The sequence below is a fragment of the Pipistrellus hanaki genome, assembly GCF_964339955.1.
Source record: "Pipistrellus hanaki genome assembly, chromosome: 17".
NCBI classification, from domain to species: domain Eukaryota; kingdom Metazoa; phylum Chordata; class Mammalia; order Chiroptera; family Vespertilionidae; genus Pipistrellus; species Pipistrellus hanaki.
Window position 1 is genome coordinate 44956872 of NC_140519.1, and position 20423 is coordinate 44977294.

The 20423-nt window shown below is 61.7% G+C and overlaps 1 long non-coding RNA gene across 4 annotated transcripts in view; it reads left to right on the top strand.

Annotated features, from left to right (window-relative positions):
* The window catches only part of LOC311612047, a 531826-nt gene that overhangs the window by 163283 nt on the left and 348120 nt on the right, over positions 1 to 20423 (top strand). For all 4 annotated transcript variants that reach the window (XR_014793198.1, XR_014793199.1, XR_014793200.1 and 1 more), the window contains exon 2: positions 3262 to 3398. This is a non-coding gene — a long non-coding RNA (uncharacterized lncRNA). The remainder of the gene's footprint in view (positions 1 to 3261; positions 3399 to 20423) is intronic.

Genomic DNA, 20423 nt, shown 5'->3' on the forward strand with positions numbered 1-20423 from the left:
CCAGCTCGCCAGCTCCGGAGAGCGGGAGCGCAGGGTGCTGGGAGGCTGACCCGGATCCCAAGGGGAGACGGGGGTCAGTGCAATGGAGGCCCCGGAGGAGACCTGCGTGCAGTCGGATGGGCCCGGGTTCAAGTCCGCCCCTGTCCGCCTGCGTCACCGAGGTGCCTACCTTTCCCGCGCTGGCTGCCCTCTCTGCCATCTTGGGGTCAGAAACTGACTCTGGGATGTGAGCGTTAAGGGGCATTAAATAGGGGAATGAAAAGGGGCCTTTTCAGGGATAGACCATGAATGAGATGCTGTACTTCCTCATCTTCCTCCTGATTTTGAGCATCGCCTCCTTCCACTCTGAGCAGCCTTTGCGTCCTTCCCCACTTCCGCACCTCTCAGGGCCACGTGGTCCGTCCGTGAGATCGGCTTTGTTCTGCGTGGAGCTCCCCACGCTCCGTCCACTCCAGCTTGTCGGCGTGGTCCTCGCGTGGACTGTTTCTCGTGGCCTCGCCGCGTCCCTGGGACGGGACGCTCCCTGCAGGCAGAGCCCTGAGTGAGGTCCCGAGTCGCCTGCACAGGGACTTCCCCGGGGGACAGGGGGCCCCGGGCCTGCCCTGCAGAAGGGCCGCCCGAGGCCTTGTCCGCGGGCTCAGGTCCATGTCACCTCCCGCGCCCTTTGTCCCGGGGAGGGGACTTGACTGACGTGTGAATCGTCTCTGACCTTTCCCTGGAGGATTTTATGGGCGAAGGCAAACAGAAGGGACTTAATAAACCGAAACCCGCACTTTCTAAGGTTTACCGTGTGCAGGAGGACATGGCTTCCGGCCTTTGCCAGCTCTTCCCAGGATCCTGATCGCTCCCGGGCGGTGAAGCAGAGTGGCGCTGAGCCGATCGGGCGGGAGGGAGAGCTGCCCCGATGGAGGCCCCGCTCTGGGAAAGGGCTTCGTGTCTGGAAGATCCCCCCTCCCTGTGCAGGGCGGCACCCGTGTGTGCAGATCCGGGTGTGGATTGAGAGGACTGAAGTTCACGTTTTCATCGCTGGGTAGTGAGCGTGGAAGCTGAAATTCTCACCCTGCCCTGTTTGTCTCTACGGTGCTGCTGGCCCCTGCCTCCTTCTCTCTCTCTCTCTCTCTCTCTCTCTCTTTCTCTCTCTTGCTGATCTTGTCAGGTCAGGTCTAGTTAAGGGGGAAGAAGGCTCCTGTGAGGTCCCCCCAGGGACCTGGTATGACTGACGGCAGCTGTGTTCCTGTGGCCTCGGTCCTGCTGGGTCCGAGGGACAGCTCGGGAGGCCAGACGTGTCCACCTTCTCCCTGGACCGTTGGTCTTCTCGCCTGCAGGTGGGGAGGGCAGTCCGGCCAGTTTGGGGAGACCCAGGTCCCCTCCCGCCCCGTCAGCCCTGAGCCTGGGGAAACGATGCCATGGCTCCAGGCCACAGCCGGACACTCTCCCGACTCAGACCGGAGCCCCCGGAGGGCGTGTGTCATGGGCGACGCGTGGGGATCAGTGCAGGGACAGGGGGAGGCGTGGGGCCACCGGCAGGCCGTCCCCGGCAGCATGTGGCCGTGGGTGGTACTGACACCTCAGGAGTCTCAGTTCATTGTCGTTTCAAGCAACAGAGCTACGGCCTTCGCCGCCTCTGGCTTCCAGAACCTTCTTATCCTGTCGCCCTGCCTCCTAGCCTTTCTCACTGCACTGTCCTTCTGAGGCAGGACAGCCTAGTGGTTAAGCAGCGGGCTCCGGAGGCCGAGTGCCTGGGCTCCTGTCTCAGCTCCGTCTCTGACGGCCTGTGTGGCGGTGGGCATACAGCTTGCTGGGCTCCAGGGTCCTCACGCGAAAACCTGTTCAGATCAGGGAGTGACAGTCCCCCTGCTGACTCTCGCTCACCCTGAAATGAACAGCACGGCCGCGCTGCTGCGAAGAGAAGGCCCAGGCAGAGGCCAGGAGACCTTGGCGCAGAGAGAGGGGCTGTGGCTCCCCCAAAAGCTGGGCGGGGACTTCCTGGCCCAGCTGTCTCTGCGCCTTGTACCCCGATCAGCAGGCTGCACCCACCTAGGGCACCTCAGTCTTCTGGTTTGCAGAGCACCCCCATATTGAGGGGCCGCTGGTGTTCAGAGATGCTCTCTTGAAGTCGGGGAGTAAGTAGAGGCCCGCCGTTTTTCGGGAATACCTGGTAGAAAGGGAAAGAAATGACATGCTTTGGCCTAGCCGGCATGGTGCCGCAGCTGAGGGTTGACCCATGAACCAGGAGTTCCCCGGAGGTGGGGGGTTGGTATGGGATGGTGGCCAGGGCTCTCGCGGGGCGAGTTAGGGGCACTCCGTGGAGGGCGGGGATCGCCATCAGTGGGTGTGGTGACTGTTGGGGCTCCCTCCGGTCCTGTGCACCGTGGTTGCATTTGTTCTTCCCTTACCGCCGGGATAATTTGGCGCCCTGGCCTGGGGGACAGGAGCTGGGATGGTCCTGGGGACCTAGCAGGCCCCCAGCCACCGCTGGTGAATGAATGGGGAAGGGAACAGGCCCCGGCCGGCCGTGCCCTGAAGAACCTTGCGGCGCAGGGCGAGGCCTGGAGCCCCGCCAGGCCTGGTGGCCGCCTTCAAACAGAAACAAACAAGGAGCCACTTCCCACCCGCTGACCCCAACCCCCCTCCGCTCCTCCCTGCCAGGACCGCTCAGCCCTGCAGGCGAGGCCAGGGCGGTGTGCCAGGCCTGGCCGAGCTGCTCACTCCCGAAGCCAGTCCCCTGACCTTTCTGGAGCCTTCTCTCCTCATCCTTGTAGTGGACATGCCTCAGCACCCCCTATCTTCCCAGGGTAGTTCTGGGGAGCACTCTGCAGTAGAAAGTCCCTCTCTGAGAAGTCCTGTGCCCCGTGGGAGGGAGGCGACACTCCTCTGAAGGGTTCCCTGGTCCCCGCCTCACCTCTGGGTACCAGGGCCACAGGCAGTGTTTTTAGACGATTCCCTCTCCGTCTGTGGGGTGTGTGTGTATGTGTGGAATATAAAGACAGGAGAAGAAGCACCCACAGCCCCGGGTTTGTGGTTGTAACAAGACTGCTTTTCCTTCTTGTCACCCCCAGGCCTGATCTTGGGACCACAAAGGAGTGAAGGAGAAATGCCCCCGCTCCCCCCGCCCCACGGCCGTAGGGGTCAGCTGCGTGGAGCGTCCCGAGAGGACTTCCCGCGCCGAGTGGATTTACAGTGACGCCTGCCCAGCCCAGCCGCTGTGGAGTGGAAGCCTCCCTGGGCTTCCCCGCTGCTGGATGCTCAGGTGTGGGGAAGGCCTGGCTGCAGCGCCGGGCCTCAGGATTCCGAAGCCGAGATGCCTGAGGCAGACAGACAGATGGACGGAGGACCCCAGCTTCCTGAACTCCTCTCGTCTTGGGTCTCTCCAGCTCCCGGTGGGGCCCCCCAGAAACGTAAGTCCCCCCCTCATGCCTCATGCGTGTCTTCCAGGTGCTCACCGGGGCCTCCGGTGACTCCGGTGGCGGGTGGAGCCAGGTCCCCGGAGGTGGCCGGCTCTCCCGGGGAGCTGGCCTTGCACGGGCGCCCTCGGGGTGTCTGGCTGGGGCTGGGGCTCGGGGGAGGCCGGTGGGAAGGACAAGGGGGTGCCCGGAACCACGGCTGTTTCCTTTGCTGACACGTGTCACCGTCCCGGTCACTCGGGGGTTTTCCCGAGTTTGTGTCTGTGTCCGTCCAGCAGGCCTCGCAGGACAGGCCTCTCCCGCGTGGCTCTGCGTCTCAGAGACCGAACCTGGTGCCTGGAGGATGGTGTCTCCGACGCAGGAAGGGCGATCTAAGATAAGGCGACCAGACTTCCCGCTTTTGGCGGGACCGTCCCGATTTTTAATGATTTTCCCCGCGTCCCGCGGCGTTTTAAAAAAACTCTCGATTTTTGGAAAGAATCTTTCCAATTTTTCCAAAAATCGGGACTTTTTTTTTTAACACGGTGCAGGACGCGGGAAAAACTGTTAAAAGTCAGGACGGTCCCGCCCAAAGCAGGACGATCTGGTCACCTTACCAGGGCGTCGACGAGGACATTGGAGAGCCAGTAGGGAAGGGCGCACCAGGGGGCCATTGGGGGCTCTGTGCTTCGAGCTGGCTGGGAGCCGGGTGCCCGCGGACCGGGTCTGGACCGCTCCCTCTCCGGGCAAGGCCCCGCTGGGCTCCCGGCCCCTCGCTGTCCGGCAGGAGCGAAGGAGGTCACGCTTCCCGGGCCCGGCGTCCAGGATCGCAGCGTGGAGGCTGACGTGCTGACAGCCGCCGTGCCTGGCGCGCAGAGACCCCGGGCATGTGACGGCTCCCTGTGGCTGGCAGTGGGGAGGGCGGGGGGGCAAGCTTCTGGGGAGGAGAGGTGTCACTTGAGTCTTTCTGAGCAGAGCCAGGTGGGCTGTGCTGGACTCCGCGCCGGGCACTGCCGGTTGGCATGGGCAGCCGATGAAAGGTTACCTACTGTGGGAAGGCTGAGTGGCAGGCGGCAGCAGGTGAGGGCGGGAACAGCTGGCCTCGGACTTGGCAGCGGAGGCCTGTGGCGGCTCTGCCGTTGACAGGCGGGAGGGCGGACTTGGCAGCCGCGAGGCTGGCGGCTCCCTCCTGGGGATGTTGCCTGGGCGCTGGGCTGCCCGAGGGGAGGGGCAGCTCCCCCCACAGCCAGTGTCCCCGGCGCTCGGGTCACCTGGGGCCACCAGGCCTCGGCTGCCAGGGCGGGGCCTGGGCTTTGGTCTGGATTGGGCTCCCGGTGCCGCTCATGCCCGGTGGCACCGGTCCGCGGGCCTTTCCCCAGCTCCTGATGGGCACAGCGGCCCTCTGGCCGTCCCAGGCTGTCCAGGCCGCAGCCCCTGGGGGCGCGGGGACCGTCCACTCCTGGATGCGCAGTGCTTGACCTCTTATCTTCCTCCCAAACCGGGAAGTCCTCTCTGTGAGGCCAGGAAACGCTGTCATCCTGCTCGCAGGCCGAGCACACAGTAGGCGTCTTATGTATTGCGCCAGTGAACCAGGTCAGATGGTAATGCTAGCGCTTTCTGTTCAGCTTCCCGGGCAGGGACAGATGAAGGGAAACCCCTTTCCTTGGGAACGTCCAGATCCCTTGGTCAGCCCGGCCGTCCCTCTACAGCAGTGTTTCCCAAACTTCTGACACATGTGCACCCCTTCAATAATTTTCGTAACGCTGAGTGCCCTTCATACTCACGAGAACGGAGAATCAGGCGCAGCTAAGCACGGTGCAGTGCATATCCCCACCAAACTCCGGTGCAACGTGTGCCCCCACCGAACTCTTCCCGTACCGCTGGGGGTATGCGTACCGCACTTTGGGGAACACTGCTCTAGGGGGGCCGTGGTGCCCCCAGTTCACAGCCCAGAACGTGGAGGCGTTGGGAGGCCATCAAACGCCCCCAAGGTTATTTATTCAAGAGGAGGAGGCAGAGCAGGCAGCCGGGAAGGGTGTGTGTGTGTGTGTGTGTGTGTGTGTGTGTTTGTATACCAAGCCCTGCCAGCCTTGGGGTGCTCTTGGGGTGCTTAGGATGGGGCCCCCTCTTTAACATCCCGGAGAGAGAGGCTTTTCCTAAGATCTCGGTGCCCCCCTGTGTGAAGGAGGCAGGCCCTGGGATGCGGTGGGGTTGGCATCCCAGTCTGGCACCTGGGGGTTCCTGGACCCCAAGAGGCCTGTGCCCTTGGGGGGGGTGTGGTGGGCAGCCCGGCGTGATGGGAGCTGTGCCCACTCGCCGTGGCCGCCAGGGCCGGGCCGGGAGTGACCCGAGGAGGAGGGTGCAGGGAGGCGTGGGGAGCTGGGCTCGGAGTGCCGGGCAGACCTGGCCTGGGGTCAGGAGGGGCTCCCCTGGGAAAGCGAGTGGGGCACCCCGAGGCCCAGCACCACCCCCTTTGCTTCTGCCTCGGCAGGCAGGGCTCTGGCTCCCCTCCCTGCTGTCTCCCCCCACTCCCGCTGTGGCTGCGCACCCCCACTTATCACAGGGCCCACAGCCCTGCCCTCTCTCCGTTTATCGGTCCCTCCTCAGAACACCCCCTGGTGGGGGTCCTGGTTATCTCTCAGGAGAGCAGGGGGGCTTGGGTGCCAGGGGACAGAACGGTCACAGAAAGAAATGAGAGCCGAAACTGTGGATAGAGTGTTGGCCTGCAGACCGAAGGGTCCCAGGTTCGATTCCGGTCAAGGGCATGTACCTTGGTTGTAGGCACATCCCCAGTGGGGGGTGTGCAGGAGGCAGCTGATCAATGTTTCTCTCTCATCGATGTTTCTAACTCTCTATCCCTCTCCCCTCCCCTCTGTAAAAAATCAATAAAAGAAAAGAAAAAAGAAAAAAAGAAAGAAAGAAAGAAATGAGTCTCCCGCACCCCCACTGTGCGGGCTGCTCTGAGCACCTGCCCTCTGTCCGCGGGGCACCCTGTGGACAGTGACGGAGGAGTAACTCCGTCTGCTGAGCTGGTCTCCGGGCTGGGCGCAGGGCAGACCCGATCCCATGGCCAGCCCGCACAGGCCGCGGGGTGGGCACTGGGGCTATGCTCACGGCTACTGCCAAAGTCACGGGGGCACCGAGAGGCCACACAGGCAGGATGGGAAAGCGGTTCTTTCCGACTCCAGAGTCACTGGGCCACCCTCCCTGGAGCTGTGAGCTGCAGCGTCTACCGCCTCCTTTTTTTTTTTTTTACTTTGTATTCAAACCATTTTTTAAAAATCGTTATTGTTGAGGGTATTACTTAGATCCTTTTTCCTTCCACTAACCTCTTCCAGCCCGCTCCCATCCTCCACCCCCCGCGCCCAGGCCCTCACCACCCCCCATGCCTGTGCCCACGGATCATCATGCCCCATACAGGTTCATTGGTGGACCTCTTCCCCCCTCCCCTGCCTCCCCTCTGAGGTTCAGCAGTCTGTCCGTGCGTCTGGGACTCCACTGCCTTCTTCGCCTCCAAAGAAGCCAACAGGCAGGTTGCCTTCCTTGTCGGGGCATCCGTACCCTCACTGGCAGGGCAGCATCTCCTAGGACTTCTGAGCCGGGACCCTCGCCCGGGGGCAGTGATCGGGAGAGTGTGGCCATTAGAGCAAACCCTCATCCCCACGCAGGACCCCTGGCCGAGCCCCGTGGGGTCGGTGACGGCTGACCGATGGGAGCGCACTCCAGCTTCTCCGCGCACTCCAGTGAGAAGCGGGGCCGTTCCCTGGGTCCCTCGGACTCCGTTTCTGCCCGTGTGAAATGGCGGGGGGCACACCCACCTCCCCAGGTCGGAAGGCTAACCCGGCACATTCCGGGCGTTCATTAACACCGGCCATGAGGCTACGCCCTGAATGCCATGGAGAAGCCCCTGCCTCCAGGCTCAGCCTGGACAGCAAGTCCCAGCTCTTCTCTCAGGGGGACCCCGGGGCCAGGTACCCACCCCCGTGGGAGCAAAACACGAGGAAGCTGGGAAGCCGTGCTGTGTCACTGCTGTGTGACCTTCCTCTAGTTCCTCAGCCTCTCTGAGCAGCACTCTCTTCGCCTACAAAGCTGGGACCCAAATGCTGCTGAATCTCTAGTGCTCACCTCCCAGCTGCTATTGGCTCTCTAAATGTGGGTTCCTCCCCCAGGGGAGCCCGTGGCTGCTGTGGCTGCTGGTGGCTGCTGGTGGCTCCTGGTGGTGGCTGCTGGTGGCTCCTGTTGGCTCCTGGTGGCTCCTGGTGGCTCCTGGTGGCTGCTGGTGGCTGCTGGTGGCTCCTGGTGGCTCCTGGTGGCTGCTGGTGGCTCCTGCTGGTGGCTGCTGGTGGCAGCTGGTTGCTCCTGGTGGCTGTTGGTGGCTCCTGGTGGCTGTTGGTGGCTGCTGGTGGCTCCTGGTGGCTGTTGGTGGCTCCTGGTGGCTGTTGGTGGCTGCTGGTGGCTCCTGGTGGCTGTTGGTGGCTGCTGGTGGCTCCTGGTGGCTGCTGGTGGCTGCTGGTGGCTGCTGGCCTCCTTCTCCCTCCCCCATCTCAGGACGCCGTGTCTGGCTTTTCCTTCCGGGGCCTTTGGGTGTGCGGCCTGCAGCCCCCCTCTCCCGGGTGCGTGCTGAGTGTCGGAGAGCTTGGGAAAACACTGGCCTGTGGAATTCCAAAGTTAATGAAGGGCACAGATTCCAGGAGGGTCTCTGCTTGACCTCCCACCCTCCTCCACCCCCTGTCACCCCCGAGTGAGCTGGGAGCGCTTGAAGGTTTATGGCAGCTGCACACGGAACTCTCCCGGAGCGGGCCGGGACCGTGGCCTCGGCCCCTCGAGACCGGGCTGGGTGGGTGAGCTTGAGCCTCCCCCCTGAGGGGCCTGGTTAACCCAGGAAAGGCGCTGGGAACGCCCCGGGCGGGCAGGGCACGCCGTCCTGGGAGAAGGGGAGTCCGTGTGAACCAGGCGGGGTGAGTCTCCGCTGCCCGAAGGAGGGGCCGAGTGAGGGGCCCTGTGAGAGGTCTGAAAGCAGACCCACTTGCCTTAACCAAACAAACAACAAGGAAATCTTTTAAAACATTATTATTCTGACCTCAGGACCTGAGCAGCTAGTTCTTCACTTAGGGCTGGTGGAATGGGGTAAAAAGAACAGGCTTTTGGCCTGGCTGGTGTGGCTCAGTGGTGGAGTGTCGGCCTAGGAACCAGGATGTCACGGTTCGGTTCCCGGTCAAGGGCATAAGCCTGGGTTGGTGGCAGGCTCGATCCTCAGGCTCGATCGGCATGCAAGAGGCAGGCGATCCATGATGCTCTCTCATCATTGTTCTTACTATCTCTCCCTCTCCCTGCCTCTGAAATCAATAAAAACGTATTTACAAAAACAAAACAGGCTTTTGGTGACTGATACAGTTCCAAGATGCAGTCTCTGTGTTGGGCTCACAGATCCTTCATGGGAAGGCCTGTGTGAGCCCTGGCTGCCCCCTCCCCTGCCTCCTCCCTGGGATGCTGGGCCTGTGTGGCCCCTTTCTTTGTCATGTCAGAGTCTTTTTGCAGGGCAGTTGCAGAAGGTAGAGGTCAGCCACCCATCCTATGGGGGGGGGCGCGTTCCAGGGAGAGGGGGGTCAGCCCCACCGATTACCAGGAACTGCCCTGACCTGACCCTCCCCTGTGAGGCTTATCTGGCTCCCAGCACAGCGCAGCTGCTGGTGGCGAGGTCTCTGAGTCACTCAGAAGTCCTGGACCGGGTTTCGCAGGCGGCGATGACATAAACAAATAAACATGCGCCAGGATCCGCTCCCGCTTTCAGCTCGCCGCCGCCGGGGGCCCTGGAAACTCTGTGGTGTTGCCTACTCAGAGGATGCTCAGCTTCTTCCGGAAAGAGGCTTCTCCCCGTGGAGAGATGCTCCCCAGAGGCTGTTGGGGCTTGTGAACCCTGGGGCATCCTCAGGCCGGTCGTTACTGCCTCTTCCGTGAAGCCAGGCTATTGTGAGATGGGAAACCTGGCCCTGTGGTTGGCCCTGCCTCTGAACTTGACTCCTAGTGAGCCCCTCGTCTCAGTCAGCTTAGCCAGTCATTGCTCTGGGCCCGTGATCCTGCTGCCCTGTTGTTGAGTCAGCTCAGGCGAGAGGCCTGTCTTTCCTTGAGGTGGTCGTCCCCGCCTTGTGTCCCTCACGTGCCCGACGAGAAGACCAGATGAGTCAGCCCAGAAGGGGCCGAGCAGGACGGCGGAGGCTGGTCAGGGGGGCAGGGTGCTGACAGAGGTGATGGGGTCGGCACATCCCTAAGGTGAAGGCCGGCGGTGGGGACGGCCCAGGCGGGTTCCAGACGCAGGCCACCTGCCTCCCTTCCCGGCTCCGCGTCCCTCGGTCCCTCAGTCCCGCTTGCGGGACTCCGGAATCTGCGGCCGAGTGCGGGGCTATTTCTTTCCACAAGGGGAAGGGTGCAGGTGGGAAATAGAAAGTGAGACGCCACTCCGGGTCCTCTGGCCCTTAGTCCCACTCCCGGGATGAGCGGACGTGAGCAGAAATGGCGTGCTGGCTTTGCATCATCGCCTCTGATGAAGTTAAAAAAAAAAGAGAGAAAAGAAAGAAGGAAAGAAAAAGAGCCCTAACTGGTTTGGCTCAGTGGATAGAGTGTCAGCTTGTGGACTGAAGGGTCCCGGGTTCGATTCCGGTTGGGGGCACAGGCCCGGGTTGCGGGCTTGATCCCCACTAGGGGACATGCAGGAGGCAGCCAATCAGTGGTTCTCTCCCATCTTTGATGTTTCTGTCTCTCTCCTCCTCTCCCTTCCTCTCTGAAATCAATATATATATATATATATATATATATATATATATATATATATATATATAACGTGGCCATGTTCTTACCCTTTTACTAGAATCTGCGTGGCGGCCACCGGTGCCGCGGTTCTGTGTGTAACAGTCCTTCTGCAGGTGATGCTGCAGGTGTGAGTGACACAGGGAAGGTGGGAGGTGACAGAATGCGGGGGGAGGTGACCCAGGCTGCTCGGTCCGCTCTGCATTTTGGGTGACGTCACTGCTCCAGTTGGTCCTCTCTGCCTCTTCGGTGGAGGGTGGGCTGTTCCCAGGTTTTTGCTGGTGTGAGCAGCGGAGCTGAGCTTCCTTGCACGCTGGGTGCACATCGCGGGGGGGGGGGGGGGGGTCCGAGGTTGCCCAGGGAATGCACGCTGGCAGCGTGCCCGAGGCTGCCACACAGCGGTCCGATGGCCTGATCTGTGGACTGCGGCGTCTCCCTAGGAGCCTGTGGACGCGGAGGCAGGGGCGCCCTGCGGAGCACCCGTACTGGCTTGTTGCCTGCTGGGATGGGGTGCATTCTGGGAGGAAATGAGGCAAGCGCCAGGGGCAAGGCCAGAGTCAGGGTGCCAGGAGCATGCCGCCATGGTCTCTGCGAGAGGAAGCCATGGGGGTGGGGGTGAGGAGGAGAAGGTGATGCGGAAAGGATAACGGTGAAGGAGTCAATAGAAGCGTCTGAGCCTGGGTGCGTGGCTGCCACTGGGATGGACATCCCACGAAGGTCCCAGGAACCATTGCCGGGTGATGGGTGCGGGAGCCGGTGAGCCCAGTGGTGTGGTGCGGAGAGCGGAAGCGGGTGGTGGGGGTTGGGTTGAGAGCTTGGGGCTGGCTGCCTTTATTCACGGAAGATCTTGGCTACTCAAATGTCCCGATCGTGGGAGACAGAGCGTCGCCGTGACCTCTGTCGGAGCCGGTCTCAGCCGGGTTGTCAGCAAAGCGTGCTGCTCACGGGCCTCAAAGCAAAGCAGAAGGGTGGCTGGCGGCACGGCTGTTTGCAGACGGACGGACGGATGGACAGACGGACGGACGGTCTGCAGAGGAAAGTGCTGGAAGGAAGATTCCTGCTGTGGAAAATCCGAGAGAAGCGAGAGGACGAGAGAGGGCTATGGAGACAAGTTCGAGAGCTGCTTTCATCTCTGAAAAGGTGTGATCAGAAGTGGATGATCTGGGTTTGGTAATGGGAAAGGAATTGGGTTTATGCTAGGAAATTGCCTCTTTTTCTTCTTAAGTGTTTCCCCTGATGGTACAACGAATACGAGGTCTTTGCAGCAAACGTAGGATGGACAGAAATATAGACACGCGAGTGTTGAAAAAAGTCCCATAAACTTCCCCCGAAGAGCTACCCCCGTTCACCTTGGTGACAACGGCCGCCCCTCTGCGTAGGATGACAGACGGAGCAGAGGAGCCGTCTGGGACTTCCTGGGTTTAGCACCGAGAGCCCCAGCTCCTGGGCAGACCACCATGCCTGTCACCTTCCCTGTGAGCTCAGCTCCACCCCGAGGGCCCGGCGTTTTGACAGCCCGTAAAGCACTGTCAGTAGCCCTGTGTTTATTTGGCTCCAGCTGTGTGCAGGGCGTGTGTGAGGCGGCGGGCGTGGACGAGACTCCGGGGTCGGGGTCGATGCCCTGTTTTCTGTCCTCCAGGCGTTGACAGCTGGTCTTGGGTACGAGCAGGGAGTGGAAGGGGAGGGAGTCCCTCCCTGGCGGGGACTGGAGGCTTCCTTTCTCCCGGTGCACGCCTGTAGGTCTGGCTTTGCAGGCTGGTGCCGGGGGAGACCTGTCCCAGTGCTGTGTTTGACAACCCCCTCTCTGCCCCCTTAACTACAGCACTGGGACCCCCAAGGGATGCACCTCCTTCTGGGCCAGATCACTGGCAGGAAGAGGGGGTGATGTCAGCACCCGTCCTTCTGAGGTTGTGTCCCCCTGTGGTGTCCTTGGACCCTCCACACACCCATGGAGCGAATAGCCAGGGCCTGATGTAATAGCCACTTTTTCCAGGCAGCAAGCGGAGGCCCGTTAGGGGGAAGCCAGCTCTCAGCTTGTCAGATGCTGAGCGTGCGCGCCCCCCCCTCCCCCCACACACCTCCCCGGCCCCACCATGGCCAACTCTGACAGCTCGCCTCTGAGGCAGGCCCTCTGCCCCCACGCTACCCCCAAGAGACGGAGGCCAGGGAGGGGTGGCATCGGGCACCGTCGATGCTGTGGGGGGCTGGAGCAGCTGCGTGGTGATGCTCAGAGCTCAGTGCAGAGTGGAGCGCAGGCTCCTGCTCAGCCTGAATTAAGAATTTCCAATGGGGCCCTTGCCGGTTTGGCTCAATGGATAGAGCATCAGCCTGTGAACTGAAAAGTCCCAGGTTCGATTCCGGTCGAGAGCACATGCCCGGGTTGTGGGCTCAATCCCCATTGGGAGATTTGCAGGAGGCAGACGATCCACCACAATTCTCTCTCATCATGGATGTTTCTATCTCTCTCTCCCTCTTCCTTCCTCTCTGAAATCAATAAAAATATGTTTCCCCATCTGTGAAATGGGGTCATAAAACACTCCTGTTGCAGCTAACAAGTGTTGGTGATGTCTTCCTCAAATTCGTGTGCTGGAGTGCTAACCCCAAATGCAGAGACATTTGGAGTTGAGGCTTTTGGGGAGTAATCAGGCTAGATGAGGTCATGAGGGTGGGCCCCCTGGGATGGGATTAGTGCCCTTGTAAAGAGGAAGGCAGAGATCTTTTATGCTGACATCAATGGAAAGTCCGTGAGCACACGGTAAGGAGACTGCAGTCTGCAAGCCAATGAGTGAGCCCTCACCTAATGCAGGATCTGGGGCACCCCAGCCTGCAGAACCAAGAGAGAGACTTGTCTGTTTCTGAAGCCACTGTCTCTGACAGATCGAGACAGGCTTCGTGGGAGGTGTTGAGATTTACACGAGATACTCTAATGAGGCCTTCAGCACAGCACCTGACACACATCAGGTGTTGGATGCAACCTGGTCATCATCTGGCCACCACTTTATAGGTGACCTCCCGGTGGATCAGAGAAGGTCAGGAACCCGCTGACGGTCATCCCGGCTCTTGGGTGGCCTGGGCTCTTCCTCCTCCGAATGCCTTTCCTGCCCTGCCTCCATGGCCGGACTAATGACCACCTGGGCCAGGCTGTGCCTGCAGGAGGCCCGAGAGGAGGACAAGGGGCGGATGCCTGGCCGGCCGCTGCTCGCAGCGAGGGCTCATTAGGCCATTCCTGGGGTTCCCTGTGCTCTCTAGTTTGCCCCAAAATAAACGCCTCCACATGGCTTTGAGGTTTGCAGCCGGCATTCCGTTTTGGACTCAGACGGCACCGGCATCTCTCCTCTTCCTGAGAATAAGCGGGTGGAGAGCAGCGGAGATGCTGGTGAAAGGGACGTTTGGGGGGAGTTCAGGCCGGAGCAGACCCTGCGGTGTGCTGGGGCAGTGAGAGTGGCTTACGGACACACTGATGTCCTGTGGTCTCAGGTGCTGGGCTGAGAGGGCCCAGGTCAGGTCCCTGGTGAGGCTGCCTGGAGAAGCCGGCCTTGTCCTGATGCTTCTGAGCTCTGTTAGAGTCTGGTTCCCATCCGTTCTGTCGGATGCTACCCTCGTGGGCGTGTAGGGTCCCAGAGGGCTTTCTGGCTGACCAGAGGCGGATAAGAAACGTCTTAGATGCTAGGTGGGAGCTGTCAGAGTGTCTGGACGGGTGGACGCGGGGTCCCTGTCCCAAGGTGGAGAAACATCTCTGGGGGGAGGGGGGGTGACCAGCATCCCCAGTGGTGAGAGGGGATGAGAGTGGGGGAGATGGAGAGGGAAAGAGGGAAAGGTGGACTCTGTTTGCTGGCAGAAGCTCTGACAAAAACACTGCAGGTGAAGAGGATTCTGGGACGTGATGGGGTGTGTGTGAGCTTTATCCGGGCCCCAGAGGTCCCCAGTCCCAGGCCTGTGCTCTGAGAGCCTGGAGCAGGCTGGGCCCACACACCCACCCCTTTCCGCCTGCTCCGAACCACCCAGGGGTGCAGAGGGAGCGGACAGGCGGGCCTCCTTCCTGGGCCTGGGTGCCTCCCCCTTTGGAGTCCGGCTTCTCCCCCGCTCCCTGTGGCACCCTCTCCCTCTGGGTGACAGCCACGCTCCTGTGTCTGGCCACGGTTCGGTGGGCCTGTCGCTTGCATTTCTCCTCTTCTTGAGAATGATAAGCGGTTAGAGACCAACAGAGATGTTGGTGAAGGGGAAGTTTTGGGGGAATTCAGGCCGGAGCAGACCCTGCGGTGTGTGTGATGGGGCGGTGAGAGTGGCTTACGGACACATTGATGTCCTGTGCTCTCAGGTGTTGGGTTGAGAGGGCCCAGGTCAGGTCCTTGGTGATGCTCCCACCGGCACACACAGCCGGGCGGCGGCACCCCTTCCCGGCACTTCACCTGCCAGCCTGGCCAAGGCTCCGCAGGGCTCAGCCGGATTCACCAGGGCGGCCACGCCAGCCGCCACGAAGAGCAAGTGTCCCCGTAGGAGACCACGGCCACCAGGAACAGGCTGCCAGGCTCTTGGGGGGGGGGGGGCGAGGGTGCTCCCTGGCCCTGATCATCCACGACCACCCCTGTGCACCCCCATTTTACAGAGGAGGAAACTGAGGCCCAGGGAGGTTGGGGAACTTGCGTAAAGGCACAGTCATAAGGCCTGGAGCACAGCCCCCGCTGTGTCTGGGGCGGCCGGCCCTGCTCTGGGGAGCTGAGCTTCTGGGTGCAGCCAGGAGCCCGGGCTGCTGTGTCCCACCCCCCCTCCCGCCCCTCTGGCTCCTGCCAGCCGCAGACTCTCCTTATCTCCGGCGAAGACACAAAGGGCAGCTCTCCTTTCCGTGAACTGTCCTAACCGATCTCCACCGCAGGTTTTCGGGCGGATAAAGAGCGGGCGCGGCTCAGTGCGGGAAGCTGGGGGGTGGGAGGGGCGGGCCTAACGGGCGTTTGGAGGAGACCTGGATTTGGGGACCCCCCCGCGCGGATGCCGGAAGCCCTGGGTGTCCCGTGGAGCCGCTCGCTCTCCGGGGCGTGACCTTGGACAAGGCAGCTCAAGCCAGAGTCCTAGTCTTCACTCCCGCAAACCAAGGAGGGGGGCGGGCACTCCCAGGACCTGGCAAGGCCTTCTGGTCCGAAAGTTCGGTGATGCTGGCAGCTACGGTGGACGAGATCGATGGCCCTTCATGGCAAGCTCTCCTGTTTCTCTTTCCCCCTTTCCTGCCTGCACTTCCGGCCCCACCTATGCACGTATGCACCTCCCATCTATCCCCTTATCCAACCCCCTCCCACTCATCTACCCACTCATCCACCCACATTCACTGAGCAGCCCCTCTGTGTCTACGTCCCGAAGATACAGAGATTAAAGCAGGGCCCCCGGCCCCAGCCCATTTGGCTCAGTCAGCAGATAGAGCATCGGCCCAAGGACTGAAGGGTCCTGGGTTCAATTCTGGTCAAGGGCTTGTGCCTCAGTTGCAGGCTCCATCCCTGACCCTGGTCAGGGGAGCATGGGAGAGGCAGCCAATCGATGTGTCTCTCTCTCCGTCTCTCTCCCCTCCCTTCCACTCTCTCTAAAAGAACTCAGTGGAGAAGATATCCCCAGGTGAGGTGAGGATTCATTAAAACAAAACACACCAGGGTCCCTGGGCTGAGAGCTTGCATTCGTGGGCGGAGCATAGACACTGGACTAACATGGGAAACGGACAGGAATCAGTGCTGGGTGCACCAGGCCACAGGCCCCTGGGCAGCAACCCCGCAGCGGCCGCCTCTCCTCCAGCTCCAGGCTGGCTCGTCTGGATGTGTGTGTGTGTGTGTGTGTGTGTGTGGGTGTGTGTGGAAATGCTGAGGACCTCGAGGCCCCTCTCACCGCAGGAATCTGTGATGTGGAGCTCTCCATTGCCAGCTTTGCTGGAGAAGAGAGAGAGAGAGAGAGAGAGAGAGAGAGAGAGAGAGAGAGAGAGAGAGAGAGAGAGAGAAGGGAGAACAAAGGGCCAGTCCGCCTCCTGCACACTCATGCTTGTGGTCCCAGCCCTCGGTTTCCTGGGGCTGCAGGCCGTGTGTGTGTGTGTGGTGTGTGTGTGTGTGTGTGTGTGTGGCGCAGCGGTGGCTTGGCCGGGCCCCGCGCCTGCAGCCAGCTCGGGGGACAGCGTCTGCTGGCAGCACCCGGCCAGCCGGTGCAGGGGTGGCCGCGGTGGCCCGGACAGACCTGCCCTCTGTCCGCCGGGTTAGTCAGCATCCTGCGGCCAAGGGCAGCGTGGAGCCCGGGTTTCCGATGGCCCGGCCGCCCCGCCAGGCCCTGCCGTGATGCTGAGCCCGACGCCGGCATCTGCCCCCTCCCTCTCCATCCCCCGCGGGGGAGGCTGCGGACAAGGCAGCTTTTCTAATAAGCAGCCTCTGCGCGCGCTGTCGGAGATGAAAGACTGTGTGTAGAAGTGGGTAATTTGGGGTTTTCCTGATGAAAGCAGTTGACATTTGGGGGGGGCCTCGCGCGCGCTGCAGCGTGCCCTTTCATCTCTGCTATCAAAGCGGGGCGGGCAGTGCCCCCGGAACCGAACGGGGCCGATGGGGAAGCATCGAGGAAGTGGGGGCTGACCCTCGAAGGCTGCAGAGGGGCCGGCTGTCCCGGGGGCGGGGCTTCCCCATCATGTCCGGTTGTATGCGGCTGCACCCCGTGTCATGGAAAGTGTGTGTGACTGCGCATGGCTGGCCGGGTTGGAGGGCTGCTTCTCCGCTCACTGAGCGAGCAGTTGCTGACCTGTGCCGTCGGTGGTCAGGGAGAATATTCCCACCAACCGTGAGGCCTTCACAGCGCGCTTTGTGCAGCGCCTGGAGCCCAGCAGGCCCCTGGGAAGGTTCATTGGTGTCCAGCCTAATGGATGAACTGGACCTGCTGTGTGCTTTCGGCACCAGGGGACTGGAACCGGAGTGTTGCCCTGTTCCTCTGTGTGCTCCATGTAGTGTCCACCACCTAGTAGGTCCTCCACACATGCCAGGCAGAGGGCTTCATGAGGACAGGAGCCTGCTGTCCTAACTGGTTTGGCTCAGTGGATAGAGCGTCGGCCTGCAGACTGAAGGGTTCCAGGTTTGATTCCGGTCAAGGCCATGTACCTTGGTTGCACGCACGGGATGTGCAGGAGACAGCTGATGGATGTTTTTCTCTCATCGATGTTTCTAGCTCTCTATCCCTCTCCCTTCCTCTCAGCCTCGTGCCATCCGCCAGGAGCTGGACACGGAGAGCATCTGTAGACGGGGTCAAAGCCCACCCCCTTGGCCGGACACCGCGGCCCGTCACTCTGAGCCCAGCCTCCTCCCGGGCCCTCTGCCCACCAGCAGGGCCTGCTCTGGCCACACACCAGGGAAGACGGTGCGTACCTGCTCCTGCAGACGGGGCCGTCAAGGACATTGGGGCATTAGAATAGGCGCTCATGCACCTGCTGTCCAGCCCACCCAGATCTGGCCACCGCCAGTCATTTACTGACCGCCAGGCCAGGCGCTGTGGACACCCGTCCGTCTTGGGCGAGGGCTGCAGAAACCCGGCACTGCCCTCAGCGTGACTCCCGCTGGGTGTGCGGCCGATGCCCCTTCTCTCTGTGCAGCGCATGGACCGAGTCCTCAGGCGCCCTCGGGGCTGGCGGGCTGGCTGCTCAGAAGCCCGGCTTTCCAGATCCAAAGCTTCGTTCTGTCCCCGAGGAGCTGTGTGGCCTTGGGCAGGTCAAACAACCTCTCTGAGCCTGCATGCTTCCTATGTAAAATCATACTGAGGCCTCCCTTCCGGGATGCTGGGGAGCACTGAGTGAGTGCAGGTGGGTGAGGGCTCCGGGTGTTTCCCAGCGCTCGGCAAACACCCGTTCGCTGGTTAGGTGTGGGTATGGGTGTGCCCAGAAGGTCCCGCCCCCTGGTGATTTGCGTGCTGGCCATAGGGTAGTCGGATTGGTGATGAAGTGTTACATACACGGATGAAACTTGGTTATCCGAAGAGCGTCCTGGCATGAACGCTGAGTGAGGCGCTTTAGGAAGAACAGAGGATAGTGATCTGGGGAAAGGTCACCTCCAAATGACTTGGGGCCCACAGAGGGCAGAGGGACGGGCCAGAGGCTCCGCAGGGTTCCATCCTCACTTCCCCTGCCTGTGCTCTGGACCCTGCTGGTCAGTGGGGACGGGTGGGAGGATTGGGGATGGCGGGTGGAGACTCTGGCGGAGCTGCTCCCGGGCAGCAGGGAGGGGGCTCCCTGAGCCGGAGCCACTCTCCGGGGACTGAGAGATGCAGGGGAGGGAGATGACACCCCAAAAGGAGGCAAGGCGGGGACCCAGGGGAGCATTCCCGGCCGCCTCCCGCCCTGGAGTTCACCAGCAGAAGCCTGACGTGTGTTTTGGCAGCGTTTCTTAGTTTTCCAAAAACATTTCCTCGTTTGTCCCCATCTGCTGATAAGGCCACCAGGGAAGCTGGGACCGGGGCCGGGAATGGCCCGTGGTCACGGCTGAATCAGAGCGGAGCCGGGAATCGGGGAGCCGGAAGCAGGCTCCGGGGGCCAGGTGTCCGGGAGGGCCGTCTGGCGTGCTCGCCGGCGGCTCTGTGGAGCAGTGGGTCTCCGAATTGTGTTCTGCAGCAGGGGAAACCGAGGCAGAGCAGGTCGAAGCCGATGTCCAGGGTTCAGGTTAAGCGGCACAGGCACCAGGAGGCCGGTTGGGGGAGGCCTCACGGGATTCCCTGTCCGCCCTGCATCCCTTCCTCCTTCAATTCGGGGGCTCCCCTTTCTGTGCAGCGGGGACTCTGAAGGAAGACCTCCCCCAGCACCCCGCTGTCTCAGGGACCCCCACAGAACGGGAGAGCGAGGAGACCTGTGGTTTGTCTTCCGCGGTGGGTGTGGGGACCAGGAGACTGAACACTGGAGGCCCCTCCCAACCTGAGGGCACCCTGAGGGGATGAGGAGGAGGAGGAGGAGGAGAAGAAAAAAGAGAAGCAGGAGGAGGAGGGTGAGGAGGAGGAGGGTGAGGAGAAGGAGGCTGAGGAGGAGGAGAAGGGTGAGGAGGAGGAGGAGGAGGAGGGGGAAGAGGAGGAGGAGGAGGGTAAGGAGGAGGAAGAGGAGGAAGAAAAGGAGGAGGGGGAAAGGAGGAGGGTGAGGAGGAGGACAAGAGGGAGCAGGAGGGGGAAGAGGAGAAGGTAGAGGAGGAGGAGGGTGAGGTGGAGGAGGAGGAGGAGGAGAAGGAGTAGAATAAGGAGGAGGAGGAGAAGGAGGAGAATGAGGAGGAGGAGGAGGAGGAGTAGAATGAGGAGGAGGAGGAGAAGGAGGCAGCCAGCTGCAGACGGAGGGGAGGGGGTGGCGAGGCCAGGGCCCTGGGAACTGTGGGCGCCCTGCAAGGTGCCTCCCTGCTTGTACCTGGGCCTCAGCCCAGCGCTGCCCTGCGTCGGGTTCGCGAGCACGGCTCGAACATTAAACAAACAGCGGCCGCTCTATAAATATTTAACTCCCACTGTTTAGGAATCGCTCGGGGCAGGAGACAAAATAAGAGTTTCTGGCTGCCTCCCGCGGCCCCTCTGTGTGGCGGCGGTGGTGATGGCGGCGGCGGGCGGCGAGGCCGGGCCTGCGGCTGCTCCGGCTTCTGGTTGGTGTCCTCTCGGCTGTCCCGGCTTCCGGTCGGTGTCCTCCCCTCTCAGGGCTGCGTGTGCGGACTCAGGTCCGAGTGTCCCTGGAGTTGTTCCGACGGAGCACGCTGCGTTCTAGAAGCGACAGCGAGTCTTTCTGGGCTGTGGCCGGGGCCCGTCTCGCCTTTCCCCGTCTCTCTGGCTGTAAAGCAGCAGCTTCATTGACACAGAATTCACAAACCCCCGAAGGCGCCCATTGACGGTGTGTGATTTCATCTCTCCGAGCCCTTTCCGAACCTTGTTATCGCCTCCCCGCTAAAGGAAACCCTGTGCCCGTTAGCGTCACCCCGGCTCCCAGCCCCGGGGAGAGCTCCATCTGCTGCTTCCTGTCTCCAGGGGTCTGCCTGGACGCATCCAAACTACACCGAGTGCTCAGGTTATGATCATCTCTGAACGCATAATCACCTGGCCACTCAGTGTATGTCCTCCTTCCTATATGATAAAAGGCTAATATGCAAATTGTCCCCTTGACCAGGAGTTCAACCAGTGGGCAGGCCGGCCAACCGCCCATGTCCCCTCCCCCTGGCCAGACTGGCCGGGCCCCAACTGTGCCCGAATTCATGCATTGGGCCTCTAATATATATATATATAAAA